The sequence below is a fragment of the Nycticebus coucang genome, chromosome 19 (assembly GCF_027406575.1).
Source record: "Nycticebus coucang isolate mNycCou1 chromosome 19, mNycCou1.pri, whole genome shotgun sequence".
Taxonomy (NCBI): Eukaryota; Metazoa; Chordata; class Mammalia; order Primates; family Lorisidae; genus Nycticebus; species Nycticebus coucang.
The window spans coordinates 36,350,093-36,372,553 of NC_069798.1; the positions used below are offsets into that span (position 1 = coordinate 36,350,093).

General features: G+C 38.0%; 1 long non-coding RNA gene across 1 annotated transcript; it reads left to right on the top strand.

Moving 5' to 3' along the window:
* Positions 1 to 16,777: 16,777 nt before the first annotated feature.
* LOC128571650 (uncharacterized) lies at positions 16,778 to 18,307 on the top strand. Its single transcript, XR_008375947.1, has 3 exons — positions 16,778 to 16,832; positions 17,916 to 17,979; positions 18,212 to 18,307. It is a non-coding gene; the product is annotated as an uncharacterized LOC128571650 (long non-coding RNA).
* The last annotated feature ends 4,154 nt before the right edge of the window (positions 18,308 to 22,461 follow it).

Sequence of the window (22,461 nt, forward strand, 5' to 3'; positions counted from 1 at the left end):
CCCATGGAACATTCTCTAAAATTGATCATTTCTTAGGCCACAAAACAAACCTCAACAGAATAAAAAAAAATTGAAATTTTACCTTGTATCTTCTCAGACCATAAGGGAGTAAAGGTGGAACTCAACTCTAACAAAAACTTTTAACCCTACACAAAGGCATAGAAATTAAACAACCTTCTGTTGAATGACAGATAGGTGCAGGAAGAAATAAAACAGGAAATCATTAACTTCCTTGAGCATAACAACAATGAAGACACAAGCTACCAAAACCTGTGGGTTATGGCAAAAGCAGTTTTGAGAGGAAAATTTACTGCTTTAGATGCCTACATTCGAAAAACAGAAAGAGAGCACATCAACAAACTCACAAGCCATCTTATGGAATTGGAAAAAGAAGAACAATCTAAACCTAGTAGAAGAAAAGATATATCCAAAATCAAATCAGAAATCAATGAAACTGAAAACAAAATAATCATTCAGAAAATTTATGAAACAAGGAGTTGTTTTTTTGAAAAAATTAATAAAATAAACCTTTTGCCAGACTAACTAGAAATGGAAAAGTAAAATCTCTAGTAACCTCAATCAGAAATGATAAAGGGGAAATAACAACTGGATCCCACAGAGATACAAGAGATCATCTCTGAATACTACCAGCAACTCTTTGCCCAAAAATTTGACAATGTGAAGGAAATGGATCAATATTTGGAATCACACCCTCTCCCTAGACTTAGCCAGGAAGAAACAGAGCTCCTGAACAGACCAATTTCAAGCACTGAGATTAAAGAAACAATAAAAAAGCTTCCAACAAAAAAATGCCCTAGTCCAGATGGCTTCACCAGAATTCTATCAAACCTTCAAGGACGAGCTTATTCCTGTACTGCAGAAATTATTCCAAAAGAGGAGGAAGGAATCTTTTCCAATACATTCTACAAAGCAAACATCACCCTGATACCAAAACCAGGAAAAGACCCAACTAAAAAGGAGAATTTCAGAACAATTTTACTAATAAATATAGATGCAAAAATTTTCAAAAAAAAATACTAGCCAATAAATTACAGCTTATCATCAAAAAAGTCATACATCATGATCAAGTAGGTTTCATCCCAGAGATGCAAGGCTGGTTTAACATACACAAGTCCATATACATTATCCACCATATTAACAGAGGCAAAAGTAAGACCTTATGATCCTCTCAATAGATGCAGAAAAAGCATTTGATAAAATCCAGCATCCTTTTCTAACTAGAACATGGAAGAGTATAGGAATAGGTGGCACATTTCTGAAACTGACTGAAGCTATCTATGACAAAACCACAGCTAATACTTTACTGAATGGAGTAAAACTGAAAGGTTTTTCTCTTAGAACTGGAACCAGACAAGGTTGTCCTCCATCACCTTTACTATTCAACATAGTGCTGGAAGTTCTAGCCAATACAATTAGCCACGACAAGGAAATAAAGGGAATCCAAATGGGAGCAGAGGAGGTCAAACTCTCCCTCTTTGCTGACAACATGGTCTTATACTTAGAGAATTCCAAAGACTCAACCACAAGACTCCTGGAAGTCATCAAAAAAATACGGTAATGTCTCAGGATATAAAATCAATTTCCACAAGTCAGTAGCCTTTGTATATGACAATAACAGTCAAGATGAGAAGCTAATTAAGGACACAACTCCCTTCACCATAGTTTCAAAGAAAATGAAATACCTGGGAATATACCTAACAAAGGAGGTGAAGGACCTTTATAAAGAAAATTGTGAAATCCTCAGAAAGGAAATAGTAGAGGATATTAACAAACGGAAGAACATACCATGCTCATGGCTGGGAAGAATCAAGATTGTTAAAATGTCTATACTTCCCAAAGCAATCTACCTATTCCATGCCATTCCTATTAAAATACCAACATCATACTTTCAAGATTTGGAAAAAATGATTCTGCGTTTTGTATAGAACCAGAAAAAACCCTGTATAGCTAAGGCAGTTCTCAGTAATAAAAATAAAGCTGGAGGCATCACCATACCAGATTCTAGGCTGTACTACAAAGCCATAGTTATCAAGGCAGCATGGTACTGACACAAAAATAGAGACATAAACACCTGGGATCGAATAGAAAACCAGAAAATGAAACTAACGTCTTACAACCAACTAATCTTTGATAAACCAAACAAGAACATACCTTGGGGGAAAGACTCCCGATTCAATAAATGGTGTTGGGAGAACTGGATATCCACATGTAAAAGACTGAAACTGGACCCACACCTTTCCCTACTCACAAAAAATGATTCAAGATGGATAAAGGACTTAAATTTAAGGCATGAAACAATAAAAATCTTCAAAGAAAGCATAGGAAAAATACTAAGATATTGGCCTGGAGAAAGACTTCATGAAGAAGACTGCCATGGCAATCGCAACAACAACAAAAATAAAAAAATGGAACTTCATTAAACCGAAAAGTTTCTGTACAGCTAAGGAGAAAACAACCAAAGCAAATAGGTAACCTACACAATGGGAAAGGTTATTTGCATATTTTGATTCAGACAAAAGCTTGATAACAAGATTTCAAAATTAATCCACATGAAAAAGCCACCAATCCCCGATATCAATGGGCAAGAGACATGAATAGAACCTTCTCTAAAGAGGACAGACAAATGGCTAACAAACATACGAAAAAATGTTCATCATCCCTATCTATTAGAGAAATGCAAATCAAAACTACGCTGAGATACCATCTAACCCTGGCGAGAATGGCCCACATCATAAAATCTCAAAACTGCAGATGCTGGCACAGATGTGGAGAGAAGGGAACACTTTTACACTGCTGGTGGGACTGCAAACTAGGTACAACTTCTTTGGAAGGAAGTATGGATGCTACAAAAGCTATGTTAACTAATGTGATGAAAATGTGTCAAACGATCTATGAACCAAGTGTATGGTGCCCCACGATCATACTAATGTACACAGCTATGGTTTAATAAAAAATAAAAAGAAAGAAGTATGGAGAAACCTCAAAGCACTCAAGCTAGACCTCCCATTTGATTCTGCAACCCCATTACTGGGCATCTACCCAGAAGGAAAAAAATTCTTTTATCATAAGGACACTTGCACTAGACTGTTTATAGCAGCTCAATTTACAATTGTCAAAATGTGGAAACAGCCTAAATGCCCACCAACCTAGGAATGGATTAACAAGCTGTACACCATGGAATATTATTCAGCCATTAAAAAAAATGGAGACTTTACATCCTTTGTATTAACTTGGATGGAGGAGGAAGACATTATTCTTAGTAAAGCATCACAAGAATGGAGAAGCATGAATCCTATGTACTCAATTTTGATATGAGGACAGTTAATGACAATTTAGGTCATGGTGGGGGTGGGAGAAGGGGAGAGCAGAGAGACAAAAAAGGAGGGAGGGTTGGAGAAAGGAAGAGCAGAGACAGGGAAGGAGGGAGGGGGGTGGGGCCTTGGTGTGTGCCACACCTTTTGGGGTCAAGACACAATTGCAAGAGGGAGTTTGCCTAACAAATGCAATCAGTGTAATCTGATTTATTGTACCCTCAATGAATCCCCAACAATAATAAATAAATAAATAAATAAATAAAAATATCAGCTATCTGTTGGTTATCACAACAGGGGAAGATCAAGAGAGCTTCCCACATTCATTTAACAAGTACAGGAGACATTACTGATCACAAGCCTGGTTCCTAGCTTGTGTTCCTTAGATGAGTTATTTAATTCTTTCAAATTCCTCTGTTTATTATCCGCATAAAATTATTTAACATAATTTCTTGGAGGCAATAGTTGCTCGATAAATATCAGCAGCTATAATTACTGCTGAATGCCGGCTACATGACAAAGTCTTGATTCAAGGATACCCTCAAGGAGTTCATAATCAGGTGAGAAGGCAGTGAAACAAAAAATTATCACCACAACACCCTCCAAAAAATTTTATATATTTTGTGATCGACATATAAACACTGGCCTTTTAAACTATAGTGAAATACCAAAAGGAGCCAGAGAACTCTTGGTAAGAGGGTAGCGTTTACTTTAATTGTGTGTGTCTAGGGGAATTAGTCATAATTGTTCTGAGAAGGTGGGAGTGGAGGCTCATACCTGTAATCCTAGCACTCTGGGAGGCCGAGGCAGGTGGATTGCTCGGGCTCACAAGTTTGACACCAGCCTGAGCAAAAAGCAAGACCCCAGCTGTACTAAGAAAAAGAAAAAGAAAAAGAAAAAAAAAGAATTGTTCTGAGGATATCTGCTTTTTTTTTTTTTTTAATCTGACTTATTTAATATTCCCCACCCAGTCCCACTCTGCCTTGAGAAGGCAAGTGGAATAAAACTGGTGTCTCCCACCTATAGTCTTCTCTGGACAGACAAAGCTACATGGAGGAGGAAGCAACCCCCAAAGCTTAAAGTTCCTCTGTGCTTCTCATTGCATCCACCTTCCCCTTCCCATTCCTCCCTTACATAAGCTCTCACCCTGTGACAGTATGACAGGCTACTTGGTCGTGAGATACCTGGGTGAAGAGTAACACAAGGAAGTGTTTTCTATGTGGTTTTTATTTTTATTTTTTGCTTTCTCTTTTCTTCCTTCCTTCCTTGCTTTTTTTCTGTAAGTTTATTTTTGCTAAATGAGCAGCAAGAACCACAAACTTACCATTTCTCAGAATCAACAGCAAAGAGCCTTTTGCTGCTGATAATGTTTGGAGTTTTTCTCTCTCTGGGATTATAGGCCTTTTCACAATGCTGATGCATGGTTTTTAGCTGTGTTAGTTCTGAATGTTTTCATAATATTCCCCCGGTAGTTAAGCAGGGAAAGATTTATTTTAAAGGGAAAAAAAGAAAAAAACAACAACAACAAAAAAAAGGGGGGGGGGGGAAGAGATCATTTTTCAGCCCCAGAGTCAAGAGTTAAGAATGAAAACTTGGAAAGTGTAAATGTAACACTCTCAGCTCAAACTCCAAACCACCTCAGGTTTTGCCCAGCTCTATTTATCATTTCAATTACAGAAGAGATCTGTTGCTACAAAGAGCCATATCCGTATCTATTTTCTGAGGGAAGAAAGGCAATTTAAGGCAATTTAATCTTTAAACCCTTTTATACGAATATTTTGTCTACCTTTGAAAATTTTAGGAGCTGAAGAACTTTACCTACCATTTATTTCTTTTCATCATGCAATCATATGAATTCAAACAATTTGTTTTTCATCTTGGAGATATTTTTGGTACCCTTTTCTACTGAAGCTTAATTATATAATGCTTTACAATGATAAGCTGGCTCACTTCTTTTAAAAATCATGTGATTTTTATAAGCCAAAGATATTTAAAGATTCCATTGATTTACATATGACCGGTGGATGTTCTCAAACAAATTGTATGTTCAACAATATTTTTCCTATAGACCATTAAGAAATTCACATGGTATATATTTTTCCATGATACCACAAAGAGCTAACACTGCAAATACAAAGCCCATAAACCTGAAAAACAACAGCCATGCGTTCAGATATATTTTAAAGATGCTGTTGGCTATTTCAGACTAAATATTTCAGTGAAAACATCCAATATAGTAAGAACCTTTCATCACTAATTCAGAGTAATTATGGAGACTAGTGAAAAAAATCACAAGCTGTATTAAAGCATCTAATAATAAAAATATAAAATGCACTAGAAACACAACCCCACGTCAATATAACTGTGTACATAATTGTGTGTTTTCACAGTGTTTTGCAAAGTTCTAAACTAAGAAGTTGATTATTTCTAAATCTCTACTGAACAGACTAAAATACTGGCATTAATTTTATAGTGTGAGATAAAATAAAGATTGAAGAAAGAAATCTGTCCTAAATAAATAATCACAATTACTTAAAGATACACATTTATTTGAAAAATTATACTTTGCAGCACTATTTATAGTAGCAAAAAATAAAAATGAGGAAATAATCTAAATGTTCAACAAAAGGAGATTGTTCAAATAAATTAAGATTCAGCTGGGCACGGTGGCTCTCACCTGGACTCCTAGCACTCTGGGAGGGTGAGGGGGGGTGGATTGCTTGAGCTCACAGGTTAAAGACCAGCCTAAGCAAAAGGAAGACCCCATCTCTGAGGCAAGAGGATGGCTTGAGCCCAAGAGTTGGAGATTGCTGTGAGCTGTGACATCACGGCACTCTACCCAGGGCAACAGCTTGAGGCTGTCTCAAAAAAAGCAATATTTAGAATAAGCACACAGCATGTATCCAATGGACGTATCTATGCAGATCAAAACCCCCAAATACTGAAAGAGTATATTCTAAAATATTGACAGTAGTAAGATTAAAGATATTTTTAGTTTCTTTTTTAAATTTTTCTACATTTTAAAGTTTTTCATAACAACTATGTATTGCATTTCCAACAAAAATTATAGTAAGTTTTTAAAAGTCAAAGAAAAATAGATTTTAAAATCAAATTTGAGGACATGACCAGCATTAGATTAATCAAAATGTACTTATTCTTTAAAACTTGAAACACCATAATTAAGTATACAATGTTTTTATGTTGATCTGTCTAGTTGTTTTAGTAAAGTGCTTTTTTTGTATGTTAGAATGAAAATAAACGATGTTTAAATCACATGAAAATGCATGAGAGTGGGATGAAACCTCTTGAAATCAAGTGACAATGACCTAAATTTTATGGCTTGTTCATTCCTCCAAAGTACTTTTCCTTGGGAAGAAGCTGGCACCTACCTGCGAATCTAGGGGGAGTGTCTCACCTGTTTGAATTAAAGAATCATACCCAAATTTTTGGTTTTGGCCAAAAAAAGAGGTCAACTAAAAAACCCATAATTAATAGAACAAACTGATATAGGAAGACTGAATGGTAGGAAGAAGAAGTGGTGGGAAGAAGGTGGACTGCCTAGGAACCTCAAGACTTGAGCAACCACACAGCAGCAAGTTCCTTGGGTTTCCTTATTTCTTCCCATATATCCTAGATGAGGCCCTAGAAAATTCCCCCCCCAACCAGGAATCACCAACAGGCACAAACAAAAATCTTCAACAAAAGCCTGTTTTCCCTAGCCAAAGCACTGGGGAAGCTTAACAGAACGGGAAAACCATACATACCCCCATGGTAGTCTCAGCAAAGGCTGATGCAAGGGTTGATCTTTCACCTTCATCCTGTTCCTTGCATTGTGGAAATAAACAGCAGCGCTCTCATTCTTCTGCAGAACTGAGCTAATGTCCCATGTACCCCTACTCCCCAAAGATGCCATCAGTGCTCCTGTTACCACAGCAGGGTCCCACAGCAAGCTGAACCTCCACCCTCACCAGATAGCAAGAGCTGTGTGACATGGCGAGGGAGGGGGTTCAGCCACCAATATGCTTCACTCCTTCTCAGCCTAATTGATGTCATTGGGGCCACATGGAAAACAAATGGTAAAGACACTGAATGAAGCAGCACCAAAGAAGGGTGCATCTGTACCCCATTTCCCTTCTTACCACTTCTCTCCCCCACCTCCAAGAAGGCAGAATGTGTCAGTAGGAGGTAGGAGTAGTTGAAGCTTCACTTTCCTCCCTTTTCCTGGTGTCAGGGAGAGGCCCAACTTGGCTCTGAGTTTACACCTCCCCTGGAGGCAACACTAGTGTCATCACCTTTTTACAGGAAAGTGTCAGCCTGGGCAACTTGGGAGATAAATTCACTCTGCCTATCTACAAAGAGGTGACTAGAGTTGGCACTCAACTTCTACAGGAGTGATGTGTGGGGTGAGAAGATAGGAGGTAGGGCTCAGAAAACCAGAACACATATATCTACCTGGCCCTCTTGTTATACTTCAACAGTTGGATTGCCTGCTAAAAAAGAAGATACAGTAAAATCCAGAGTTTTACAACATAATGTTCAAAGTATCCAGTATATATTCAAAAATCATTTGTCATATCAAGAAACAGGAAAATCACAACCTGAATGAGAAAAGAGAATCAACATTAAGATAAATGATATGTTGGAATTATCTGACAAGGTTTTTAAAGAAGCCATCATCAAATGTTTCAACAATTATGAATTCTCTTGAAGCAAATTGAAAAACAGAACACCTCAGCAGAGAAATAAAAGTTATAAAAAACCTAGTGGAGATTAATAGAATTGAAAATGTTATAACTAAAATGGAAAACTTACTAGATGTACTTAGTAGTACAAGTATGAGTAGAGATGACAGAAGAGCATCAGTGACCTAAGGACAGATCAATGAAGCTTGTCCTTTCTGAATAACAGAGAGAAAATAGGCTAGAAAAAACAAAACAAAACAGAATCTCAGGGATCTGAGCTAGCACTTGTATCATTAGTCTCTAAAAGAAAGGACAGAATAAGACTAAAAATTACTAAAAAAAAACTGACTGAAATTTCCTAAATTTGATGAAAGACATAAACCCACAGATTAAAGAGCTGAATGAACTGCAAATAAAACAAATCCAAAGCATTACACCCCCAGTGATTACAGAAACTAGCTAAAAAGAAGAAAAGCATCTGGGCTACAGAGAAAGGGCATATTGTATTGCTTGATATGCCTATTTTTCTTTTTATATAAAAATACACCCTTGAGCACGTGGAAATCCTAAGTTCCAAACTATTTATCTGCATGTTTACTTTTCAAAACTGTGCTTCCCTTCCTCCTTCACCTGAAAAAGTTCATGTGACGCAAAAAGAAAAGAGGCAAATTACCTTCACTCTAGGATTGCAGAGTTCAATGAAAGCATTTATATGATCATGTGGTAAGAGATACCAGTAGAAGTTATGCCAAATGGAGTCATGGTTTACACGAATGCAGATTTGATTTTTTTTTTTTTTTTTGTAGAGACAGGGTCTCACTTTATGGCCCTCGGTAGAGTGCCATGGCATCACAAGCTCACAGCAACCTCCAACTCCTGGGCTTAAGCAATTCTCTTGCCTCAGCCTCCTGAGTAGCTGGGACTACAGGCGCCCGCCACAACGCCCAGCTATTTTTTGGTTGCAGTTCAGCTGGGGCTGGGTTTGAACCCGCCACCCGCGGTGTATGGGGCCGGCGCCTTACCGACTGAGCCACAGGCGCCGCCCAACTTTTTTTTTTGTGACAGAGTCTCAGTATGTCACCCTTGGTAGAGTGTTGTGGTGTCACAGCTCACAGCAACCTCCAACTCCTGGGCCCAAGTGATTCTCTTGCCTCAGCCTCCCAAGTAGCTAGGACCACAGGTGCCATCCACGATGCCCGGCTATTTTTTTGTTGCTGTTGTCATTGTCATTTAGCTGGCTTGGGCTGGGTTTGTACCTACCACCCTCAGTGCATGTGGCTGCTGCCATAACCATTGTGCTATGGCCACTGAGCTGCAAGTTTGATTCTTAAGAAAGAACATCTATTTATTGAAAAATTTTGGTGCTAAACCTATTATTAGGTGATGTCTGCATAGATCATGTGTGGAAACCTTTCTATTTGCTGAAAGCCAGTAACAGACATTACACAAGAATAGGAAAATGTTTGATTGATAAATAACTGAGGGTTGGTTTCACAGACAGGTCAATTTCTTATAAGGCAGCTTTGTGCAGGGCTAATGGCATTCAGCAACCCCAGAACACCTCATCCAAGGTCACACTCTTGTGTCCATGCTCTGTGGACACTGTATGACATCCTCAATACAGAGTACCATAGAGAGAACGTAACCACAAGAGGACAGAATCCTTGAAGCCCAGCCTTATGGTGGAATCAGTACTACTCAGATAAGTACATTATCCCACAGAGTAGCATAAGAATTGGGAAGATACATTTGCCAACTGCCTTGGGGCTTCATCCTGAACCAAGTGTTGCTTTTTGTATTGCTCAAAACTCCATTTGTTAAACATTTTTTTTTTTTTTTTTGTAGAGACAGAGTTTCACTGTACCGCCCTTGGGTAGAGTGCCGTGGCGTCACACAGCTCACAGCAACCTCTAACTCTCGGGCTTACGCGATTCTCTTGCCTCAGCCTCCCGAGCAGCTGGGACTACAGGCGCCCGCCACAACGCCCGGCTATTTTTTTGTTGCAGTTTGGCCGGGGCTGGGTTTGAACCCGCCACCCTTGGCATATGGGGCCGGCGCCCTACTCACTGAGCCACAGGCGCCACCCTGTTAAACAGTTTAAAAAAAATCAATATTTGTATGAAAAACTGATTCAGACTAAGTCCTTTGTTTAAGGACTCAAAACCAAAAGAGGTGGAATCAAGGTTTCAGAATAGTCTTCTCACTCACCAGCTAAAGCCCTTTCCACCTCATCAAACTACCATTCCTTGAAGGATTCAATCCAAAGAGGACATAAATTCTGAAAGAAAAGAATGAGGAAATATATTATTCACAGCTTGAAAACTTAAACAGGTAACTCTTCTAACTTAAATGTTTAAAGACAGGAGAAATTCCCATTATTGACCAGATAGATGGCATCAGTGTTTCATTCATTAATGTTGTGAGGTTTTATGTGTATTTATCTTTAAAATTTGAGGAACTGACTTGATCAGCTGCATTAAAAATACTATTTTTTCATACCCCATATGCTTTTAACTGAATAAGAAATAGATTGGCTTGGTTCCCATGGCACAGTGGCTACAGCACCAGCCACATCCATGGAGGGTGGCTGGTTCGTACCCAGCCCCGGCCAGCTAAACAACAATGACAACTGCAACAAAGCTGGATGTTGTGGCAGGCACCTGTGGACCCGGACCCAGCTAGTTGGGAGGCTGAGGCAAGGGAATTGCTTGAGCCCAAGAGTGTAAGGTTGTTGTGAGCTGTGACGCCCGGTATTCTACTGAGGGTGACATAGTGAGACTCTGTCTTGGAAAAAAAAAAAAAAAGAAATAGATTGATCACACATTTTTTAGGTCTTATGATACCAAACAAGACATAATCATTAATGTTCATATAATTTAAATTTTCCTTTGTATTTACTTCTTTTAAAATAATATTTAATGTTAACTAGCACACATATTCACCTACATCTGTCTTTTGATCTATTCTGCACAATATTATTAGAGTAATTGTCCTAAAATAGTGCTTATTGTATTATTTACCCTTACCTTTGTATATAAGGTATATAAGGTATTGTATTAACACTCCTACTGTCTATAGTGGACAAGAGCTGTGGGCCAGTTCGATTTACAGGGTGAACTCCCACCAGCTCTGTGTTTACCATGTCCAGCCTCCTACCCCATGGTTAACTGGCTGGGTGGGGGACATCTGACCTGACAAGCAATCAAATATCATTTCTTGAGGGCCTTGATATTACAATCTAGAAATGATCAGTTCACATCAGGAACTATAAAATGTAAATAAATCTGAGAAAGCCAGTCTGCAGAATGATAGAGAAGAACGAGCAAGACATGATGAAAGAAATAGAGGTAATAGTCAGAGAAAGCATTTCTACCAGCTTTCCCAGATCTGATTCTTAACTTTTCTGAGCTTTGGAGGCATTCCTGCACTGGAGTTCTTTTAAACCCTTCTATACCATTGTAATAGTTTCTTCTCTTTGGCTTAAGTTTGCACGATTGGTTTCTGTTATTTTCAGTTGTCTTCTCTGTCTCACTGAATTTCCAAGGGTCTGTGAGATCTGGACCTACACTGCATGGCCAGGCATATTCTCTAGTAATGTTATATGTGTTCATTACATTCTTTATTCTCCTCTTTTACTCACATGAACCCACATTTCTCCTTTTTCTTAAATTACGTATCTTAGCCCAGAATGTATTCCTTTTTTTCCTCAATAGTAACCATTTCTGACATGGCTCAAGCTGAACACCCTTTGCAGACAGATTTGATCCCCCTTTAGATTTATAATGAATATTAGTCAGAATTGGTAGGTTGTAGGAACAAATTACTTTAACAAATATACATATAACAAATTTGTATTTCTTGCTCATGCTACATTTCTAGTAGGGCCTCTAGGATTGTTCTTCCACACAGTCATTCAGGGACTGATACATAAATTTAGCTGGAAAACACAGTAATCTTGACTTCTGAGAGTAGATCAGTTCCTTCCAAATAATCTGTGGAATATAATCTCCCAGTTATTTAGTAACAAGACTTCAGGTATACTCAAACCTCCTATCTGTAAACCAAGAAATAAGTGAACAGAATATGATATTTTGAAATTCTGACATTCAGAAGTAGAATTTCTCAGTCATATGGTCATAACACTATGTTTAACTTTTTGAGAAACTGCCAAACTATTTTCTACAGTGGCTGCACCAGCACCAATATAAATCCCACCAGCAATACATGAAGTTTCTAATTTCTTCACATTCTTGACAATAGTTGTCATTTATCTTTTTAATTATAGGCGTAACTAGTGGTGTCTCAATGTACTTTCAATTTTCATTACCCTAGTAACTAATGATATTGTACATGTTTTAATATGTTTATTGCTCATTTGTATATTATGTGTATATTTGTATATGAAGAAATGTCAATTCAAATCCTTTCCCCTTTTAAAAAATCAGGTACTTGTCTTTTTATTGTTGAATTATTAGAATTATTTATTGATTCTTGACACAAATTCATTGGACATAAAATTTGCAAACATTTTCTCCCATTCCAGGAATTCTCTTTTCATTTTTCTTTCTTTCTTTCTTTTTTTTTTAGAGAGAGTCTCACTTTGTCGCCCTTGGTAGAGTGCTGTGGCATCACAGCTCACAGCAACCTCCAGCTCTTGGGCTTAGGCAATTCTCTTGCCTCAACCTCCCGAGTAGCTGGGACCACAGGTGCCCGCCACAATGCTCAGCTATTTTTTTGTTGCAGTTTGGCCAGGGTGGGGTTTAAATCCCCCACCCTCATTATGTGGGGCCGGTGTCCTACTCACTAAGCCGCGGGTGCTGCCTATCTTTTCATTTTCTTTTCTTTTTTAAGACAGAGCCTCAGGCTGTCACCCTGGGTTGAGTGCTGTGGCATTACAGCTCCCAGCAACCTCCAGCTCTTGGGCTTAGGTGATTCTCCTGCCTCAGCCTCCTGAGTAACTGGGACCACAGGCTCCCGCCACAACACCTGGCTATTTTTCTTGAAGTTGCCAGTGATGTTTTAGCTGGCTGGGGCTGGGTTTGAACCCTCCACCCTCGGTATATGGGACCAGCGCCCTACCCACTGAGCCACAGGCACCGCCCATCTTTTAATTTTCTTGATGGTTCTGTTAAAACAGAAAAGCTTTTAATTTTTTTTTTTTTAAAAGCTTTTAATTTTAATAAAATTCATTTTTTCTTTTATCTCTCTTGCTTTTGGTGTCATATCTAAGAGATTATTGCCTAAATCAAGGTCACAAAGATTTGCTCCTATTTTTTTTCTAAGAGTTTTATAGTTTCAGCTCTATTTAGTCTATAATCTATTTTGAGGTAATTTTTTGTGTTTGAGTGAAGTACCAGTACAACCACATTACACTGCAGATAGATATCCAGTTGTCCCAATACCATTTGTTGAAAAGACTATTCTTTCCCCACTGAACCACTGTGGCACCCTTGTTGAAAATCAATTGGCCATAAATGTAAGGGTTTATTCCTGGACTCTTAATTCTATTACATTGATCTATGCATCTAGCTCTATGGCAATACCACAATGTCTTGATTTTGAGAGCTTTGTAGTGCTTCCCCTTAAATTTAAATTTATTTCTATGACAAAGAAAACAACTTTACGGGGCTTCCCCATCATTATAAGTTCTTGTCACAAAGATATGGAATCTCTCAGCTGGAAGGGAGCTTGGTGATTAGTTGGTCCAGTCACTTCATTTTATAGATGGTGACTCTAAGCCCCAAAGATTTGTCTACATGATGTGATTATATAGACCTTCCTGCATACCGAATACCAAGTTTAAGAAATCTAATCTGTTTGTCATATTTGCTTCAAATCTTTTTGAAAGAAGCAAAATTATCATAGACTGTGTATTCCTGTCTGATTTTCATCTTCTCATTCCCATCCAGGAAAAACTACCATCCTGAATCTAGTGTGTGTCATTTCATGTTTCTGTACTTTTCCAGAACAAATACAAAATAGTACAGTTTTTTTTTTTTTTGCAGTTTTTGGCCGGGGCTGGGTTTGAACCTATTACTTCTGGCATATGGACCAGTGCCCTACTCCTTTGAGCCACAGGCGCCACCCAGTACAATTTTTTTTTTATCATGAAGCAACATGTTTTCTCTTCTCTACATTGTTTTAAATATTTATTCATGTTGATACATATAGCTTTGATTCATTTGTTTTAAATATTCTATCAAATTCTATTTAATATCCTTTTACATATCCATTCTGCTGAGAGACATTTAGGCTTGTTCCTTGTTTGCTCTTTTTCTATTACAAGCATTCCTTGTACATGTCTCCTTGTGTTCCATGTGACAGTGTCCCTGGTGGAGAAATGCCACTGGGGAGCAGCAGAGGACCTGCTCTTTTTTCTAGATATTGCGAATTGCTCTCCAAAGTCGTTAGCGTAGCTCTTGCCTTTCACAACCTCACTTGTATTTGATACTGTCACACTTTTTAATCTTTGCCAATTTGATAGGTGTGTAGTGGTATCTCATTATTTAATTTGCATTTCCCTGATCACTAGTAAAATTGAACTTTTCCCCATATGTTTATTGGCCATTTACTTTTTCCCTTTCCATTACATGCTTAAAATATATATTGCTCAGAATACTATGGGTTTTTTTCTTATAGCCTGAAATTGTTGCTTTTGATTTAGCCTGTAGTTAAATATTACTCCCCAAAGACGAGCCTGTTCCTACTGCTAATGATATTTTGCTGCTGCAGCCATCACCGGACATCTCCACTATGGCTGTTTACCGAGTGCCTATTCTGTGCCTGGAATACTTATTATTGTATTTCTCATAAGGAACTTGAAGAATATTATTATTTCCAATATTTTTTAAAAATTTGGAAATTTTTATAGGCAGTGCCCCCACCCCACCTCCCCAGCACGCACACCAAATGTATGATTTCCATTTTAAAGGTAAGAAAACTGAGGTCGAGAGGTCTACATGAGGTATGTAGAGTTATGCAACTAGAAATTGAGGGAGTTTTGTTCAAGTCCAAATTCATTTTCTTACGTACCCTTTTTGTCTCCTTGCAAAGATTTTTTTCCATTTATTTTTTTCCTTATTATTTTCTCCAATTATATTCCATTGTTCCCATCGAGTTTTTACTATCTTGAAGCAACTTTTCTTATTTTTCAGGAACATTTTATTTTATTTCATCTTATTTGAGACAGAGGCTCAAGCTGTCACCCTAGGTAGAGTGCCGAGGCATCACAGCTCACAGCAACCTCCAACTCCTGGGCTCAAGCTATTCTCCTGCCTCCGCCTCCCAAGTGCTGGTGCCCACCACAACCCGGCTATGTTTTGGTTGCAGCCATCATTGTTGTTTGGCAGGCCCCAGGCTGGATTCAAACCAGACATCTCAGGTGTATATGGCTGGCGCCTTAGGCGTTTGAGCCACAGGCGCAGAGCCCTTGAAGCATATTCTTTCATGTATAGTTTCATCCATGCTGTGTGTTCTGCCTGGAATGATTTGATGCCTGTGAAGGTGGATAAAAATAACAAATTAAAAACAGAAAAAAAAACAACAAAACATAATAGCTTTTCAGGAGTGAGGCCCAAATTCAGAGTCTGTTTTCTTTCCATTTTCTATATTTTAATTGATAGTGTAAATTAATCGCCTTTCTTTCACCCCTCGATAAGAATGGTCTTTTGCACTCTATTAACCCCAGGTTCTGGAGAAAGGCAATTTCCTAACAGGTGAATTAACACTAGATAACATTACCTCGAATGCCAAGTCATTTAATATGTAATTGAAAAAAAACATTTTTAGGAGTAAAGCAACGTCTTAAAAATAATTTTTTTTTAACATCATAAAGGGTCTTTACAAACTATAGACTCCCAACCTCCCGAGAGTGATTTGCCTATTAATAAAGCGTAAGAACAACTTCCACTACTAGGACATGAAGAAATAGCCCCCAATTTCCAATTACTTTTGCTGCTGACAGTTCACTGGACTGTGAAGATGCATTCTGCACCATTGTGTGGATGTGGTGAAGCCAGGCAGTGCATGTGCTTCTCTTTTGGATTATGCAGTAATTAGACTGATCCACTAATGGAAGGAGGGAAAAAAGTTCCTAGAGAAAATGACATCTGGTGAAGCTTGCTTTGAAAAACTTACTGGCACAAAAGAAAAGAGAGTAACCTTTTTGTCAAGAACACTGTGAAAGGTTTTATGCGTTAACTAAGCAGCATTAAAAATGAAAAGCTGGAATCTCAAATTAGCTTAGGCATAATTGTATGTTTGCTTGCAAATAATAAAGCAAATAGGTGTTTCAGACAAGCTCATTAGTTAAGAATAAGGCCTTTCAGAGATGTACACAAGAGACTTTTAGGATGTAGACGAGCATCTCTAAGAATTCCGGATTCTGTGTCTCTGCTCCATGAATTCGTTAAAGATCCCTTGACAGCGCTCCGGGAGTTGGAGCTTGCCCTTTTGTCCTTAAACTGGCGTCATCTGAGAGCTCAGCTCTTTCTGTAGGTTATTAACGTATTAGTCACCCTATAAAAGTTCCCTTGATTTATTTTTCTGTTGCAGAATTTAATTCCTACTTCTCTTAAAATTAAAAACTCAATCGGTCTCTCTGCTCTGTCAGTCTTACCCCCAACCGTCTTCTTTTCCCCTCTTCTCCCTTTCTTCCCAGTCACAATTTTCCCTCATTCAACTTTGTATTTTTAGTGTTTTGTGTGAATGTGACATTTTCCTTTTACCTATAGAATTTCTCCATTCTCTCTCCCCAGTGTGAATTGAATATGGCAATTCTTTATTCAGAGCACTGCAAATGACTGGCAATCTATTGCAGGTATGAATATAACTAAATGTCTCCTTTTTGGTCTTAGAAATTCTTAGAAGCTTGGATACTCTTGGAAGTTTCTCATTTTTTTTTTTTTTTGTAGAGATAGAGTCTCACTTTATGGTCCTCGGTAGAGTGCCATGGCATCACACAGCTCACAGCAACCTCCAACTCCTGGGCTTAAGCGATTCTCTTGCCTCAGCCTCCCGAGTAGCTGGGACTACAGGCACCTGCCACAACGCCCGGCTTTTTTTGGTTGCAATTTGGCCGGGGCCGGGTTTGAACCCGCCACCCTCCGTATATGGGGCTGGCGCCTTACCGACTGAGCCACAGGTGCCGCCCTCATTTTTTTTTTTCTTTTTGTTAATAGACATAGTAAAAAAAGTTTGAAGAGGAAAAAAATGTTGAAATTATCAGTTAAATGCATTGTTCTGATGAAAGAGAATTTTTGTTTATTTGGGTTTTCATCTTACTAATTTATACCTGATTTATACTTGAGTAAATGTCTGTGTAATAGTTCTCTGGTTCTGTTTCTCTTTTATATAATAATTAAAAACATATTTTAGCAAATTTCTATAATTAATATATTTTTCAAACAAAAATTCATGATCTAAATTTTGACAAAATATTTTTATGCCATTTCTGTCATTGAGAAGTATATTGTTAGATTTAGATTGTGATAGAGAGAGTTGAGTTTGGGATCTTTCCTTGTTTACAAAGTAACAGGACATTTGAAAAGATGATACATGAAGATTTTTAGCACAGGACTGTGGTATGGACAAAATAGAAAGAAGGGTTTTATGTGCATTTTTATATCTTCCTTTCTTTCCTTATAAGACATCATAATATGAAAGCAAATAAAGGAAGATGATATTTTCATGGCAGAACCTCAAATATATTGTTTTCTTAAAAACTATATTAAGTATTTTCCCTATTAATATCTAATTACATCATACACTAAGACTGATCTTAAAGTACTTCATAGCTATTATGAACAAATGAATGTGTGTGGTTGAGAAGTGGAGATTGAAGATACGGTTCCCTGTGTCAAGGACATAATGTAGTTTGAAATTATTTGTGATTCTCTGCCAGTTACCACCAATGGAGAAAGGAAAAAAAAGAAGGATATGACAATTTAAAAGTGCTCATTTCAAATGTAAGTACTAAAATTTTATTAAATATATTTTTCATGTTTCATTCTGAATATAATTGGTCTTGAGTTATGATATAAAAGACCAGCACTTAGCAGCTGGAAAATAACATTTTGATGGTAGCCCAGACTCGGGGAAAAAAACCCCACTATGGATCCTGTCAATATTCAGCCGACAGAGGCTACTTATGTATGTTTCTGGAGAAGATTTTCTTTTCTTTCTTTTTTTTCTTTTCAGGAGAAGATTTTCAATCTGCCTGCAACTAGCTGCCTAAACTTTTAGACGAATAGGGAAGAATGCAGTCAATCACCCAGATGTTCCTCCTGCGGGAGGCCACACACCCAGCTATTTGGAAACAACCAGGTGCCTGGAACATGAAGACAGCACATCTGGAACGTTTGTGTGTGTGTACATGAACTTCTTGAAGAGATAGAATGATGCTATATTGAAACAATTCTTAACCCCTCTTGAAGCTGAGATAAAGAGTGTATGGTATAGTTTAGAGAAGAACATTTAAATATAGATCATATTGTATGTTGGTTTTATGACAAAATGTTGCTAATTCTTTCTCATGATAACAATGAAATACCCAACCCTGTTTGGATATTGATCATTGTACCCTATTTATCCCTGCTGTGGTTAATTAAACAATGTACCTGCCTCCAGTTTTTCTTGACTCCTGCTATCTCCATCCCAACTTGTAAAACTTGGTCATCTAGGTCTAAGTCAATTCAAATGACTGATAAAGATAGGAAAACACCTACTTTCTAGCTAGTAAATTAAAACAAGTTCCATTGTAGGGATAAGGCAGCAGATATGGTACAAAATGCATTTTAAAGGTTTAGCTCAAGTTTTTGTTGTTATTGTTGCAGTTTTTGTCCTGGGGCCCGTGCCCTACTCCTTGATCCACAGGTGCCACCCAAGGTTTAGCTCAAGATAAAAAGTCTGAGATTTTATAAACCATGAACAGAATATGGTAATTTGATACATAGAAATATTACAGTAGCTTCATCTAGTGAATACCAAAAACTGGTATTGTAGTTTTATTTTTAGATGCATTAGGTTGTCAGAGTCTTAGTCTTAGATGGTCAGAAGTAATGGGCAGGATATGAAAATAGAAAATAGGACTAGGGGAAAAGAAAAGTGAACTGTTACCAAATAGGCACAAAGGGAGGAGAGTAGAGGGGTATTGATTTGTCTTGGGAATAGGATACAAATTGTTTACTCCACACTCTGGAGCTGGTTAAATGGTCTTTAGTGAAAAGGACAGTTGACTAGAAGTGAGGGGGCCTAGTGGCAGGGCTATATTCTGCACCTAGTATACTATGGACCCTTGGATAATTCTCTATACAAAATGACTGAGGTCTAGATGTCAGTATCTCTCCCCTCTAACGCTACTCCCCAGCCTGTGTCTGCAGGAGAGCTTAAAGTTTTATCGTCTTATAGCTGGCACCAGAATTCCTTTTGAAAAATCATATTATTTAGGAAAGTACCTTGGTAAGATTCAGAGAGAAGAGTTAGACCCTTGATTGGCCTATAGGAACCCAAGCCACAGAGGAGATTGATATATTGCTCTGAGTTGCAAAGAAGCAGAAATTAGGACAAGAGAGAGAAGAGAAGGAAGAAGGGGAGAGGAGCGAGTGCCAAGACATAGGCTAAGGCATCACAGGTGATGTGGGCAGTGGAAAGACGTCCCTGTGGAGTGGGGTTAAAAGAAAATTAAGAGCAAGACAACTTGAAAGGCTAACATTTACTTGGAGGTTGTTTGCAGTATTTTTGTTTGTTTGTTTGTTTTTATTTATTATTAAATCATAGCTGTGTACATTAATGCAATCAGGTTGTTTGCAGTTTTGTGATGTAATCCTCCCTTTTTCTTCTTCCAGAATATCAATACTATCTGATAAAGTTTTTAGGGGAAACTGAGAAAAGAGTTTAGCTCTATATTAGGGCTGATGTGGTGCAAGATACAGCGTGTGTATCTGGCAAGGGGAGAAATATCTCTAAGCAAAAAGTCATCACAAGGATGACTATCTACCCCACTCACCCTCATCTGCTCAAGAATTTGAAGAAAATCTGGTGAGGGATTTGCATTCCCACAGGACATTGAATGGAACTTGGGCCAATTAGATAAGTTCCAGATAAAGATTTTAAGCTATCAGGGTGCCATGAGCTGACAGCTAGCTGTCCTGCATGTCTGGATCCCTACTCTCTTCCTGTTAAGATAATAAATGTTTTTTCTCCTTTAAGAAATAGATTTAATGCAACAGTTGAGCACTGTGATAAATTGTTTGAAACTAGTGTTTCATCTGGCAGTCATGAATAGTCTTAAATAAATTGAACCCAAAGTAAGAAATATAAGGCGAGAGTAGGTTCCATCTTACTTGAGCTTAAGAGAATGTGCAAGATTTAAAAATGGTGCTCTGGCCAATGTTGGTGGCAAGACACGATTGTAAGAGGGACTTTACCTAACATATGCAATCAATGTAACCTGGTTTCTTGTACCCTCAATGAATCTCCAAGAATAAAATAATAATAATAAATAATAATGGTCCTCTGGTTTCCAGAGGCTTGCTCATTGCCATGCAGAACATTGACTAGTCACAGATGATTACGACACCACAAACAGTTCTAGACAATCAAAGCAAAAATGAAACCACAAAAGAATTCACAGATTTCAGAACACCAGAGACCCTGGAAATAACCAGTTACCCTCTTCCTATCAATTCGTAGTCAGAGATTTAGTCTTTATTTGGCACTGATGAAAAACCTAGTGATGTAGAACCACTATCTTTTGATGATCTATTTTTCTTATAGATCTAAACGTGAAAAAGTACTTAAAGATACCCAGCTATTTATTTATTCATTTGTTCTAAAGCACTTATTGTGTCTTCACTATGTGTCAGACACTTTGACACAGCACTGTGAATACACAGATAAATAAGACATTGTCTCTCTCTGCAGAAGTGCATAGTCTAGTAAAAAGATAGTGTAGAAACAATGTTACTGGAATTAAAAGTCATGAGGCTCTAGCAAAATTTCAGTTGAGCATGGTGGAGAGAGGTACTTTCCACCTCTGCCTGAGGAAGATGGAGGGGACTTCAAAGATGCCATTACTTATGATAAAAGCATCCAGAAACTTGGTATACCTTCTGGAAAATAAAACAAGTTTCTTAAGCTGAAATGAAGCATAGACATATGAAAGGCCTAATTTTATGAGTGGGTATTCTGTTTCGCATCATTATTCTAACCACAGAATAAATAATCAACGCAGATGAAGACATATCTATCTATGGAAGAAGACATTTATCTTAATATTTGTATCTCCCATAAATATGTTGCATATTATATTAGTTCATTTAAACTAAGCTATTGTAATAATTATACTCTAAGGCTGGGCGTAGTGGCTCACACCTGTAATCCTAGAACTCTGGGAGGCTGAGGCAGGTGGATTGCTTGTGCTTGCAAGTTCAAAACCAGCCTGAGCAAAAGCAAGACCCTGTCTCTACTAAAAATAGAAAAAAATTGAGGCAAGAGAATCACTTGACCCCAAGATGGAGGTTGTTGTGAGCTATGACACCACGGCACTCTACCCAGGGAGACAGCTTGAAACTCTGTCTCAAAAAATAAAAAAATAAAAAAAATAAATAAAAATAATTATACTCCAAATTCATTGGCTTAAGAAATAGTTTATTTCTTACTCATGTGATTCTAGGGTCCCTGGACTACTTTACCCTGTGCACGTAGATTCAGTAAAGCAGGCTCCTACTGGCCATGACTATCATACTCAGTGCTTTTTTTTTTTCTTTTTTTTGAGACACAGTCTCACTATGTTGCCCTTAGCAGAATGTCATGGCATCACAGCTCACAGCAACCTCAAACTCTTGGGCTCAAGCAATTCTCTTGCCTCTGCCTCCCAATCAAATACTCAGTGATTTCTTATCAACAGAACAGTTGAGACTTAAGTCATCATGTCCAGGTTCCATGCTAAAAGGGGTATTATAGGGTGAAGAAGACAGGCTGCTGGCTTAAAGTTCTCTGCTTTGGTTTGAATATTTCCCTCAAAATTCATATGTTGAAACTTAATTGCCAACGTGATAGTATTAAGAGGTGATTTAGTCATGAGGGCGGGGCTCTCAGATGGGATCAGTTCTCTCATATAAGGGCCCGAGAGACCAGGTTCATTCCCTTCTTTCTCTTCTGCCACTGGAGGACACAGTATTTGTCTAGTGAGGGCTTCTCTATGCTTCCAAAATTGCACACAGCAACAGGGTGCAATTTTGGAAGCATAGAGAAGCCCTCACTAGACATCAACCATGAACCCTGCCACCATCCTGATCTTGGACTTTTCAACCTTGAAAACTATGAGAAATAAATTCCCATTGTTTACAAGTTACGCAGTTTCTAGTAATTTGTTATAGCAGCACAAAATGGACTAAGAAATCCCCTAAAGTCGTACACACCCTTTTTACTTACATCCAGTTGGCTGA